We start from the raw sequence: 12,608 nt of genomic DNA, 5'->3' as shown, positions 1-12,608 counted from the left end.
TAGCCAAGGACCACTTGATATTTGAAGAATTCCTCTAGCATGAAAAATGGAGCAAGAAACACATACACTGAAGTGAGGGACTAAAGGAGCAGCAAGGAAATCCAGAGATCATAGTGAAACTTCAATTGCATATCTAGTAACATCTTCAAAACAATTAGACATGGGCCGGTCCCATGGCCTAGTGGTTAAGTTCAGAGAACTCCACTTCAGCAGCCCACGCTCCGTTCCTGGGAGTAGACCTACACCACTCATCAGTGGCCAGGCTGTAGTGGCAACTCACATGCAAAATAGAGGAAGACTGGCACATATGTTAGCTCAGGGTGAATCCTCAGCAAAGAAAAAAAGAAAAGATAAAACATCCATTAAGTGTATATGTATGTATTGATGTTGCCGCACAATATTGGGGTTCTCTTTCCCAATGCACATTAAAAAAGCCAATTATTCTGGCATCAACTTTTGGGAAAAGAATTGTAGCTTTATTTTGTGAGATTTACCTACAAGGAGACAGGGCTCATGTGTCTGTCTCAGATCTGTCTCCCCAATGCAAGGCTTGGGGCACAATTTATGGGATGAAGGGCAGGGTGGTCTGACATGTGGAGGTAGATGATTGGAAGTAAGGAGAAATGAGGTAATTGATGATCTTCACAAACAAAGTCAAGCTTTGTGGCTCTTCATCTGATGTGTGTTCAGAAATTGGCAGTGTTATGATGATCTGAGGATGGAGCTTTTAGCTCCTTGATATAAAAAATGGCATTTATTGAGCATTTGCGCAGGCCTAGTTGATGGGTTGGTGGTCTCAACTGGCCTTAACTGGACTAGGGGTCTCAGTTCCTGAAAGAAAACTCTTAACTACTCTGTTGATAAAAAGGAGTCAGTTGAACTGGTCCTGGAGGGCCCATGGTTATGTTGGTATATGCATATATATGCATATGCATGAGATTATCTGTATGTGTGTTAAATATAGAGTATACACAAAGCCAGACTCTAGTTAAAGTGGTCAGGACAGATTTTAATCAGTAATATACCACTGCAATAGGGAAGAGGGAACAGGATGAACTGAACTCAATTTGATTTGTACAGAAGTGACTGGCCATTTGAAAGGGAGAATGAGGGAGCAGGCAGAGGGGTGAGCAGGGGCTCAGTCGAGTCAGGGAGGGGAAATTTACAGTGTTGGTCAGTGCAGTGTGATCTGGCCAGTTGTGTCTGCTGGTTGGAAATGATCAAAGTTTCACTTCTCTCCTCGCACAGAGTCTGGGACAGACACCCTGTCCTCAGCTCAAGGAATGGCTCTCAGGACCTTGAGAAATGCATTCCTGGGTTATTGGAGACACATATAGAACTGAAAAGGACAAAGCAAATATTCACAGTTGTAAGCACTTTTGGGTAAATGCTCTAAGAAAAGGATGTCAGGGGCCAATGATCGAGTGTTGGCCAGAACAAACAGTCAATTCTTTTGGCTGCCTTGAGCTTTCTCTGGCAGGCACTTTAAGGGGGCAGGGGTCATCTTAAGGAAGTGGATTTGAGCTGTTAGAAACTATGTCAGCGTTTAAGTCTTGTAACGTGTGGGGGGGGGTGAAATGATTTGTGCTGAGAGGCCATAGTTATAATTGGCCAAGATTGAGACCTAGTCAAGAAGAGGGCTCAATGGAGCCTGGCTTGAGTTTGGTCAAGTACAGGATCATATATAGAAATAAGATAGGAACATTTTTTGAATAATATAAATCATTATATTGAACAATATGTTGAATTAAATAATATATATTTAATGAATATATATTGAATGTGTATAAATAAGTATGTGTGTATATATTTGAATTAAATCATATAAATATATAGAAGAGAGTGACATCAGCATCATGGCAGAGTGAGCTTCCCCTATTGAACTCTCCTCCTCTAAGACACAAGAAAAAGGACATTCATATTCCAACAGAAGCTATTCACAAATAATATAAATATATATATGATTTAAAGGAATATTCAGACATAATAACAGAAGATTCCAGGGCCAGCCCCATGGCTTAGCGGTCAGGTGCACGCGCTCTGCTGCTGATGGGCCAGGTTTGGATCCTGGGCACGCACCAATGCACCCCTTCTCTGGCCATGCTGAGGCAGCGTCCCACATACAGCAACTAGAAGGATGTGCAACTATGAAGTACAACTATCTACTGGGGCTTTGGGGGAAACAAAAAAAGGAGGAGGATTGGCAATAGATGTTAGCTCAGAGTCAGTCTTCCTCAGCAAAAAGAGGAAGATTAGCATGGATGTTAGCTCAGGGCTGATTTTCCTCACACACACACAAAAAGAATTTTCCAGAACTGATAAAAGACTTCTATTCTAGATTCAGGCAGCTGAACACATCTCAAGCACAATTAAAACAAAAAAATCTAGAGTCAGATCCATCCAGGGAAACCAAAGAACACCAAATACAAAAGAAGATATTCAAAGCCCCACAGAGGGACAGAACACTTACAGAGACTTACATTTAGACCTATGATACATTTCTTAACAATGGAAGGCAAGAGAGAGTTGGATTAAATCTTCAAGGTACAGAGAGAAAATAACCTTCAGTGTATACCCAATCAAACCATATCTCAAGAACTGGGGTGAATTAAAGATTTTTTTTTTTTTTTTTTTGTGAGGAGATCAGCCCTGAGCTAACATCCGCCAATCCTCCTCCTTTTTTGCTGAGGAAGACGGCCCTGGGCTAACATCGGTGCCTATCTTCCTCCACTTTATATGGGACGCCGCCACAGCATGGCTTACCAAGCAGTGCGTCGGTGCGCGCCCGGGATCCGAACCAGCGAACCCTGGGCCGCCGCAGTGGAGCGCGCGCACTTAACCGCTTGCGCCACCGGGCCGGCCCCTAAAGATATTTTTATACAAACATTTACTAAGAGTATTACCACCAACAAATGCTCATTAAGGAACTTCTAATGAATGTACTTTAAGGGGGCCAGCCACCCAGTGTAGAGGTTTAAGTTCAGCACGCTCTGCTTCCAAGGCCTGGGTTCATGGGTTCAGAGCCTAGGCGTGGACCTACACCACACATCAGCCATGCCACGGTGGTGACACACATCAAAATAGAGGAAGATTGGCACACATGTTAGCACAGAGCTAATATTACTCAAGGAAAAAAAATAAAAAGTAAAATGAATGTACTTTAACAAAAAATTGATAGAAGAAATGCTAAGATGTAAAAATGGATCATCAGGATAAAAAAGGGTAAACATCTGAATAAATCATTGAAAGCATGACTTTACCAAACAATAATAATATTGACAATGTATAACTGATGGAGTTAAAAACTAATGACAAGGGAACTTCTGTTTTAGAGGAGACTAAGACAGGAAAGCACACTTGCTGCAAAACTGGACACAGCCAGATAAATTATAGATATATTTTTAGAGCATCAGAGAGCTTCAGAACCAACCAACTAAAATTCCAGAAAGAAGAAAAACACTTTTATGTGAGCAAGGATTTTTATCTTTCTTTCTCCTGCAGGCGTTTTCTGATTCAGGGTGCTTGCCGAGGATCTGGATTGCTCAGCCCGAGTCTCGGCTAGGGAAAAGAGAAACTAGCCAAACTTGTAGTGATTCTGCAGTACTGGTGTGGCAGAGGAAAATTGAGGGCTTTCAGACACACAAACTGCTCTTCCTCACAGCACCTGTGCTAAGTTTTGGTACAACACAGGAATCTGGGGAACTAGGCCAAAAGCTTCCACGAAGCAAAGTGAAACCTCCAGCAGTGGTGGAAGTGGCCGAAGCCAAACATACTATTAGTCTGACCTTCAGGGAATGTGCCATATTGTGAAGCGATGTAAGGTAGGAGGTTGGAGAACTGCGCTGAGATGTCTGAAGGGCATAGCTGAATTTTCTGTGGGCTCCCAAACCAGAGGAGACAGAGATCTACCAGACTTAGAACCAGAGGGAGAGGAGCACAGCAAACAGGAACAGGGGAAAGCGGAAGGGCTGGGTTTACTAAAAGTGAGACCCAGCCCCAACTCTGATCAACGTCTGATTGGACTCAGGTGCTCCAACCTCACTCTGTTTCCCAAGGAAGGAAGACAAGTTCATGTGGAGCCTCTCGAGTTACATTACACAGACCTTCCAAAGACACTGGTGAGAGGATGGAGAAGGCACGCCACAGACTGGAAGAAGACTTTTGCCAATCACATATCTGACAGGACTATAAAGAACACTCAAAACTCAGCAATAAGAAAATCCAAGTTTAAAATGGGCACAGATTTGGAGACTTCACTAAAGACGATACGCAGATGGCAAATAAGCACATGAAAAGATGCTCAATGTCATTAATCATGAGAAAAATGCACATAAAAACCACATTGACATACTGCTACGTACCTATTAGAATGACTAGAATTAAAGAGGTTGACCATACCAAGTGTTAATGAGGATGGAAAGTAACTGGAACACTCCTACATTGCTGGTGGGAACACAAAGTGGTTCAGCCTCTTTGGAAAACAGTTTTAAAGTGGAGTTTGTTATGCTGCTGTAACCAATTAGCACAAATTTCATGGCTTAAAAACAACTCAGATTTATTGTTTTACAGTTCTGTAGGTTAACAGTCTGACACGGGTCTCCTTGGACTATAATCAAGGTGTTGGCAGAGCTGGGTTCTTTTTGGGGGACTCTAAAGGTTAATCCATTTCCTAGCCTTTTCAAGCTTCTAGAGACAACCACATTCCTTAGGCTGTGGCCCCCCTCCTCCACCCTCAAAACCAGAAACTCTGCATCTCTCTGGCCCTGCTTCCCTTGTTGCATCTTTTTCTACTCTGCTGCTTCTCTTTCCCTTTTAAGGGCCTTTGTGATGCACTCGGCCCACCTAGATAATCCAGGATAATCGCCCTATTTTGAAGTCAGTTGATTAGCAACCTTACTTCCATCTGCAAATTTAATTCACCTTTGCCAAGTAAACTAATATATTCCTATGTTCCAGGGATTAAGACACATTTGTGGGCCATGACTTTGCTACACAAACAGTTTTTAAAATAAAGTTAAACATACACATACCATGTGACCCAGCAATTCCACTTTTAAGTGCTTACCCAAGAGAAGAAGACTTATGTTCACACAAAAACTTGTTTGCAAAGATTTATAGCAGCTTTATTCATAGTCAAAAAAGACAAAACTGAAAATAACTCAAATGTCCTTCAACTGGTGGATGGATAAACTGTGGTACATTCATACAATGGATACTACATTCAGCAATAAAACAGAAGGAAGTGCTGATACAGGCAACAACATGGATGAACACTAAAATGAATGTATTGTGCTACATGAAAGAATCCAGACTCAAAAGGCCAAATGCTGTAGAATTCCATTTATATGATATTCTAGAAAGGACAAACCATAGGGAAAGACAGCAGATCGTTAGTCTCCAGGGGTTAAGGGTGGGGGAAGAGTTGACTACAAAAGAGCAGCTGAAGGGAGTTCTGGGTGCTGGAACTGTTCTGTATATTGAATGTGGTAGTGGCACAGCTCTCTGCATTTGTCAAAACAGTTGTAACAAGAGGAAAACAAATACATCATTGCTCACCCATCAGATTGGCAAACCTTTAAAAATCTGACAATGCCAATCTGACAATTCCCAGGGCAAGGATGACCCATACACTGTTGGTGGGAATGGAAATTGTTAAAACTTCAGAGGATGATTTGGCTGCAGCTCGTCAAGTTGCCGATGCACATCAGCCTTTGGCCCAGCAATCCACTCACAGGCAGGTGTCCATTCTAGGGAATCCATGTGTGCTCAAGGAGACACACATAAGGATAGTCATTAGACATGGTAGGAGAATGAATTAATTGTAATTAGTAGTTATTTTAAAAAGAAAGGAAAAAATACATATGGGAAAGAATCAACCCTGCTGGCTACATATATGATCTGAGAAGGCAACTCATTAGTTTGTCTCCTTAATAGTATGTATACAGCACAGAGAGCACTGTACTAAGAATCTGGAGACAAGCATCCGAGCATTTACTTCCAACTCTGTCACTAAGTAGCAGTCAGACTATGGATGACTTAACTCAAGAAACCTCACTTTCCATTTCCTGGAAAATGAAGAGTTTAGGCTCTACAACCACTAAAATTATTTCCATCTCCACGATTCTATGATTCAATAAGCCAACTATCAAAAATTATATTCCAAAGTACCTATGTTGAGAAACTGTTCTTCCCAGATACCCTGAAATCAGAAACTATCAGAGAAATAGGACTTCTTAGTATGTTGATACATAAAATGGTCCAAATTTCTTGGTGTGTCTATGACCAGCTTTTTAATCAAGATCGTAACTCAGCAAGAGCATATAAGCAGCTAAACCCACCACATTGACTTGAGTCACCCTCAGCTAAAACTAATATGTCTTCTCCTATTTTAAAATTCCAAAACAAGTTCCCCATACTACTGAGTCCATCTTGTCAAGTTCAGGTCTGTCTAGCCAAAAGTCATTCATGTATATGATAAGATTTACTTGATTTTTTAACAAAGATAAAATGATGAAGGGCTTTTTGTATTTTGCCTGTTTCATCTATAAAGTTCTTACATTACAATTTAATAGCTTCAGCCTGCTACAATAATTTAAAGAGCCTTTTGAAACTTGTAATATGCCACGTCCAACATGATCTAGTAAAAAAACCAGTAGTTCAGAATCCAAAAAGCTTAGTTAAAAATTTCAGTACCACCAATACTTACACTTCAAAGACACCAATAACAAGTTATTTGTTCCTACTGCAGAATTTAATAGGTTATTAACTTCTGTAATCATCCAAAAGCATAATTAGGATGTTATCATTAAAATGTATTTTTTTAATCAGAAATATTAAAACTAATGATTAAACTATTAAATTAAATAATTAACTAAATATTAAAACTAATGGCAACTAACGATCTGTTGTCTTTCTTTATGGTTTATCTTTTCTAGAATATCATATAAATGAAATCCTACTGTATTTGGCCTTTTGACCTTTCACCATGTCAGTCAAATCAAAATTTCAAAATTCTTGTTCTATGGGCTTTCCAAATCTAAATTCTTACGATTCTAAATGAGTACGGAGACAAAACACACACTACATACTACTTCTAAAAACCTCCTCCTTATCCGATTTTAATTTTAGCACCAACTGCCAAGAAAAACCTTTCCACTGAAACCTAAATTCCATACACATTATGTCAATCATCAATTGATCAGTCATCAATCTATCTTAACCAAAGGTGAGTTCTTATTAGGAAGTTACATAATTTTCACCAAGGATTGTTTGAAGCTCCTTTCATTAAATGCAGTTTACAACAATTCACAGGCTTCAAAGTTCGCCTTGCAAATATAGAGTCAATTATCAGAAACCATTAATGGGATTAGGCTTTTCTATAAAGGTGGTCCCAAGGAAGCAGGAACGCTTATTTGTTTAAAGAACGCAGTGAGGAGCCCAATAGCCTGCGCGGAGTCAGGCAGAGGAGCGCTGACCACTGGCTGTCTTCTGAAGGAAAGTGTTCACCCCGGCATGTCGCGACCTGGCCTAGACGGGGTCCTGGGGGAGCGCGAACTCAAGGGCTCACACAGAGGGCAGGCGACTCCCTGCCGCCCCCTGCACCTCTGCTGGGTGGGCAGGAGGCCCTGCCGAGGTGGGGCACTGCCAAGGCAAAGGGGCTCGCCGGCCAGGCGACGCTCCTCTGCTCCTCCAAGGGACAGAGGTTTGGCTCCCCCGCCTGAGGCAGCCCGCCAGCAGCCCCGTCCCCATCCGCCGACCCCCCCCCCACCGCGCTCCCGCCATCAGCGGCGGAGATCTCCTCGCGGAGCCCGCCGCCCGCCGCCCACCGCCTACCTCGGCGCCGCCTCCTGCCCAGCGCTCCTCCACACTGCAGAAAGGAGAGCTCCACAGCGCTGAAAATCCTGGAGGAAGGATCCAGAAACTGCCAATCCCCACACACAAACCAGCGCAGCCGCCACCTCCGCACCAGGGACCCTGCCTCCAGTGCACGCGTCACGCAGCTCTCCAGCTCGCGGTCCCTCTGCCGCTCTGAGCGCCGGTTCTGCGCATGCGCGGGCCTCTGAGGCTACAATGAGAACGGCTGGGGGGGGGTACAGCCTGGGCATGGGCGCGTGGTTACCGAGGTGTCCATGAGACGCGAGCAGGAGCTGGCTGGCGCTTTGCAGCCCTTGACTCTGCTCTCCCTGGATGACCGTCATCTCCTGGAGAAGATCTGCCTTCCCTTGAGGCGGCTCCTCCTGTCCTGAGAAGTGCGTCACATGATCTAACATTTGTTTAAAAAAGAATGATGACATCCTTAACACCTGAAGTGTGTCGTGTCCCCAGAAGAATTCTCTGCTTCCCCAGAAGACTAGACAGCGAGCAGCTGGGACCGAGTTCTGACCCAGGAAGGAAAGACGCTGAGTGTGAAGCCGTCTCCCCTCCGCCAACTCCTCACCCTGATCTGTGGCCTTGATGGGGTGACAGCGCTGGGGACTTGTGCAGGTGACAGTGCTCAAGTGTTTGCCCACGGTATTACATTTCTTATGGTTTAGTGGTTAAAAGAGGAGGCAAGCTGTCAGTTTTTTAGACAATTTCACTTGCAGAAATGTCTTTGGACAAAGAAGTTTGTTTTCTTCTGATTTTTATAATCAATAACAATAATTAAAATACTTATTTTCTTGATCTCATTGGCATGCTAAAACTCCACAACCTCCAGAAATCAGTTCTGATATCACTAATCAATGATATACATTAATTAATTGGTTTTTTATTGATTGGTTGATTGTCTGCTATATTACTTTGCCATATGATAAAATTTTTCTTCATGTTATTTAAATAATTTTCACTTTATATCCACTTTTTAAAGTTAGCCTTCTCTGGACTTCCTCATACATTGAAGATGGTAATTGTCACCTATTAACCTTTTCCTCTTCTGTTTAGATAACCTCAGTTTCTTTACTGTATTAAAAATATTTATTAAGTGTTGTGCTTTTTTTCTCCAGTTCTTCTCTAGGTTCAATTTATTGGGTAGTATAGTGGAAAGGTGACTTCAGAGGTCCTGTGTGGTAAAGAATCATCTTTGTACTGTACTCAATGTGAATAAAATCTATACTACTTTTGTGTTCAGTCTAATCTGGAATCTGAACCTTTCCTTCCTCCCTCCCTCTACTGTCTGGAATAATGATCCCAGACCTAGAGTTTTGCTTGTGGAAAGTGTTTGTTGTTCTTGTTGGTTAGTTGGCTTGACGTTCTAACAATTCAATTTATTTAGTAGATATGTCAGTTTTCCTATTTTATGTTTTTTTGTGTGTCAGTTTCAGTATATGGGTTTTTTATAAAGTGAATTTTGACCTTTGCTGTCTAATTCGTAGTGCTAAGTATTTCACAAAATGGTGTATCTCATTAAGATCTAAGCACTCTGTAGACAATACTTCTTATTTGATTTCTGATACTGGTCATTTGTGTTTCACTTCTTTTTCTTTTCCTTAATCAGTGTTGCTAGTGGTTTATTAACATTATTAATATTTTAAAAATAACTACTTTTAGCCTGATTTATTTCTTTAGTATTTTTCTATTTCATTGATTCTTGTCTTTATTATTGTTTCCTATCTGTATTTTTTCCAGTGTTATTCTCTTTTAATTCTTGGGACAGAAGCTGAGATTGTGGATTTCCTGTCTTTCTTCCATACTCATACATTCATTTAAGGCTACACACAGATGTAGCTCGTATCTTTTGTTTTCCCTAGTGTATTACTAAACTCTGTGCTGCAAGCCATGTCTGCCCCATAACGTCTCCAGCCCATGGTCTGCAACCATGCCAGCCTTTGTGTGTCTCCGTCCCTCTACCTGAAGCTCATATCTTGTGTCGAATGTCACCATCTCATATGACTGCAGCCCATGTCTGCCCTTTTGTTTTGTCAAGATTTTCTCTCCCCTCTGTCCATACCACCTCTCAAAATTCTCCATTCCTTGTTCCTGTAGCCCTTGCCAACCCATATGAGTTTCCATCCCCTCTCTCTAAAACCCATGTCAGACAACTAATGTAATTCTCTCATGTACCTGCAGCGCACACATTTCCTCGAGTGTTTCTATCTCCTGTGCCCACATTTTATACCAGACCTCACATGTCTCTCTCACTCCATGTGTCTGCATCCCTTTCCACCCCTGAGTGTGCCTGTCCGCTGTGCTTCAGCCCATGCCAGCTCGTGTTTGTCTACATTCTCTGTGCCTCCAGCCTATCTAGACAACCAGTGTTTTCATCTACTGTTCCTCTAGCCCTTGTCTGAACTCGTGTGTTTCCTTACCCTGTGCCTGTAGCCCATGTGTGCCTCAAGTGTCTTCACTCAGTGTCCCACGCTTGGGTGTCATTCACTTGTTAAAGGACATATTGGTTCCTTCTAGGTTTTGGCCACTGTGAATAAAGCTGCTTTTTAGATGTTCTTAGGGTTCTGTGTGTGGATGTATATTTTCACAGTAGTTGGAGAAATACACTGGTGCACAATTGGTGCACCATATAGTGACACTATATTTAGCTTCACAAGAATTAGCAAGATGTCTTCTTAAGAGGTTGTATTGTGTGTATTCCCATCAGCAGTGAATGAGATTTCTTATTGTCCTAACCCCTCACCAGTAATTGGTATTGTCAGTTTTTGTTTTTTAGCTATTCTACTAGAAGAGTAGAGTATCTCATTGGTGTTTTAATTTGCTTTTTCTTAATGCACAATAGATTTTATTTTCCAATAATTCCTTGTTGTTGAGCAATTTTTATTTGCTTATTTGCCATGTATATATATATTTTTGGTAACTTGTCTATTCACATTTTGGTCTATTTATTTTAATTTCGGGAGTTTGTTTTCTTGTTGCAGCATTTGATTGGTTCTTTGAATATTTTGCATACAGGTCTTTCTGCAGATATGTGTTTTACAAATGTATTATCCTAGTCAGGAGTTTGTATTTCCACTCTGTGAATGCCGCCTTTCCCAGATTGGACAGTTTAAATTTAACCAAGTCCACATGATCAATTATTTTCCTCATGGATTGTGCTTTTTGTGTTGTATATGAAAACTAATCATCAAACTGTATATCATGAAGATTTTCTCCTGTTTCCCAGTATGATTTTTACAGTTTTACATTTTATATTTAAGTTGATGTGTGATTTTGAGAAAATATATGTCTAAGGTGCAAAGTTGGTGTCTTGGTTCATTTATTTCCATAGGGTCGTCCTTTTTTATCATCACCATGGTTGATGATGACTAAAGACCTAAAAGACTATTATTTTTTATGTTGGAGTGCATTTATTGTCTTGACCAAGATCAAGTTGTCTGTATTTGCAGAGGTCTGTGTGTGGACTTTCCGTGCTTTTTCATTTACCTCTATGTCTATTCATTTTATTTTTTATTTATTTTTTAATTTTTATTTGTTTATTTTTCCCCCAAAGCCCCAGTAGATAGTTGTATGTCACAGCTGCACATCCTTCCAGCTGCTGCACGTGGGACGCCGCCCCAGCATGGCCAGAGAAGCAGTGCTTCGGTGCACGCCTGGGATCCGAACCCGGGCCGCCAGCAGCGGAGCGCGCGTACCCAACCGCCAAGCCATGGGGCCAGCCCGATTCATTTTAAAATATCACAGTTTGGATCCCGGGCGTGCACCGATGCATGGCTTCTCCGGCCATGCTGAGGCTGAATCCCACATACAGCAACTAGAAAGATGTGCAGCTATGACATTCAACTATCTACTGGTTCTTTGGGGGAAAACAATAAATAAATAAAATTATAAAAAAAAATCACGGTCTCTTGATTATTGTAGTATTGTAAAATATCACAGTCTCTTGACTTTGTAATTAATCTTGACATTGAGAAGTGTGAGTTCATCAATTTGTTCTTCATCAGGGTTGTCTAGACCACTCAAGGTTTCAAATGAGTTCTTCAATATCTACAAAATAGCTTGGTGAGATTTTTATTGGAATTGCACTGGATCTTTAGATCAATTTAAGATGAATTGACATCTTAATAATATTGTGACTTTTGATCATGAGCAAGGAATATATCTCAATCGATTTATTTTTTCCTTTATTGTTTTTAAGAGTGTCTCATATTTTTTTCCACAGATATCTGTAAATATTTTATTGGATTTACACTTGAGGATTTCTTTGTGTATGTGTGTGTGTTGTTAACGGTATTGTTTCATATTCCAATTATTTGTTGGTATATAGAAAATCAACTGAATTTTGTATCTGAATTTGAACTTCTCTTCATGATATCTCTATAAATTCCCATCTGGGCACAGAACAGGGGGCTCCGTTTCTGTTTGAACATCCCAAATCATAACATTGAATAATCTGAACACTGAATTTCAGCCATTCACCAGAACTGCCAAGGCACACAACCACCACTAACACTGCAGTTACAAGCCTTTTCTGAGAGGCATGCCCTCGGATTCATTAAAGAACGCCCATTTTCCACTCAGCCTGGTAGTGGCAGTTTGGCAGGAAGACTGCAGAGCCCTTACAGGCTTGGTCCTAGAGCTGAGCCAAACTCTCCCTGTCTTCCATTCCTAAAATGGAGACTGACCTGAACCTCCCTCGGCTCTAGGAATTAAGGCTCTCTCACACATAACTTCCCAGACAC

The sequence above is a fragment of the Diceros bicornis genome, chromosome 36 (genome assembly GCF_020826845.1).
Source record: "Diceros bicornis minor isolate mBicDic1 chromosome 36, mDicBic1.mat.cur, whole genome shotgun sequence".
Classification (NCBI taxonomy): domain Eukaryota; kingdom Metazoa; phylum Chordata; class Mammalia; order Perissodactyla; family Rhinocerotidae; genus Diceros; species Diceros bicornis.
The sequence above is the reverse complement of the archived record's forward strand: the minus strand, read 5'-3'. Positions refer to the sequence as shown.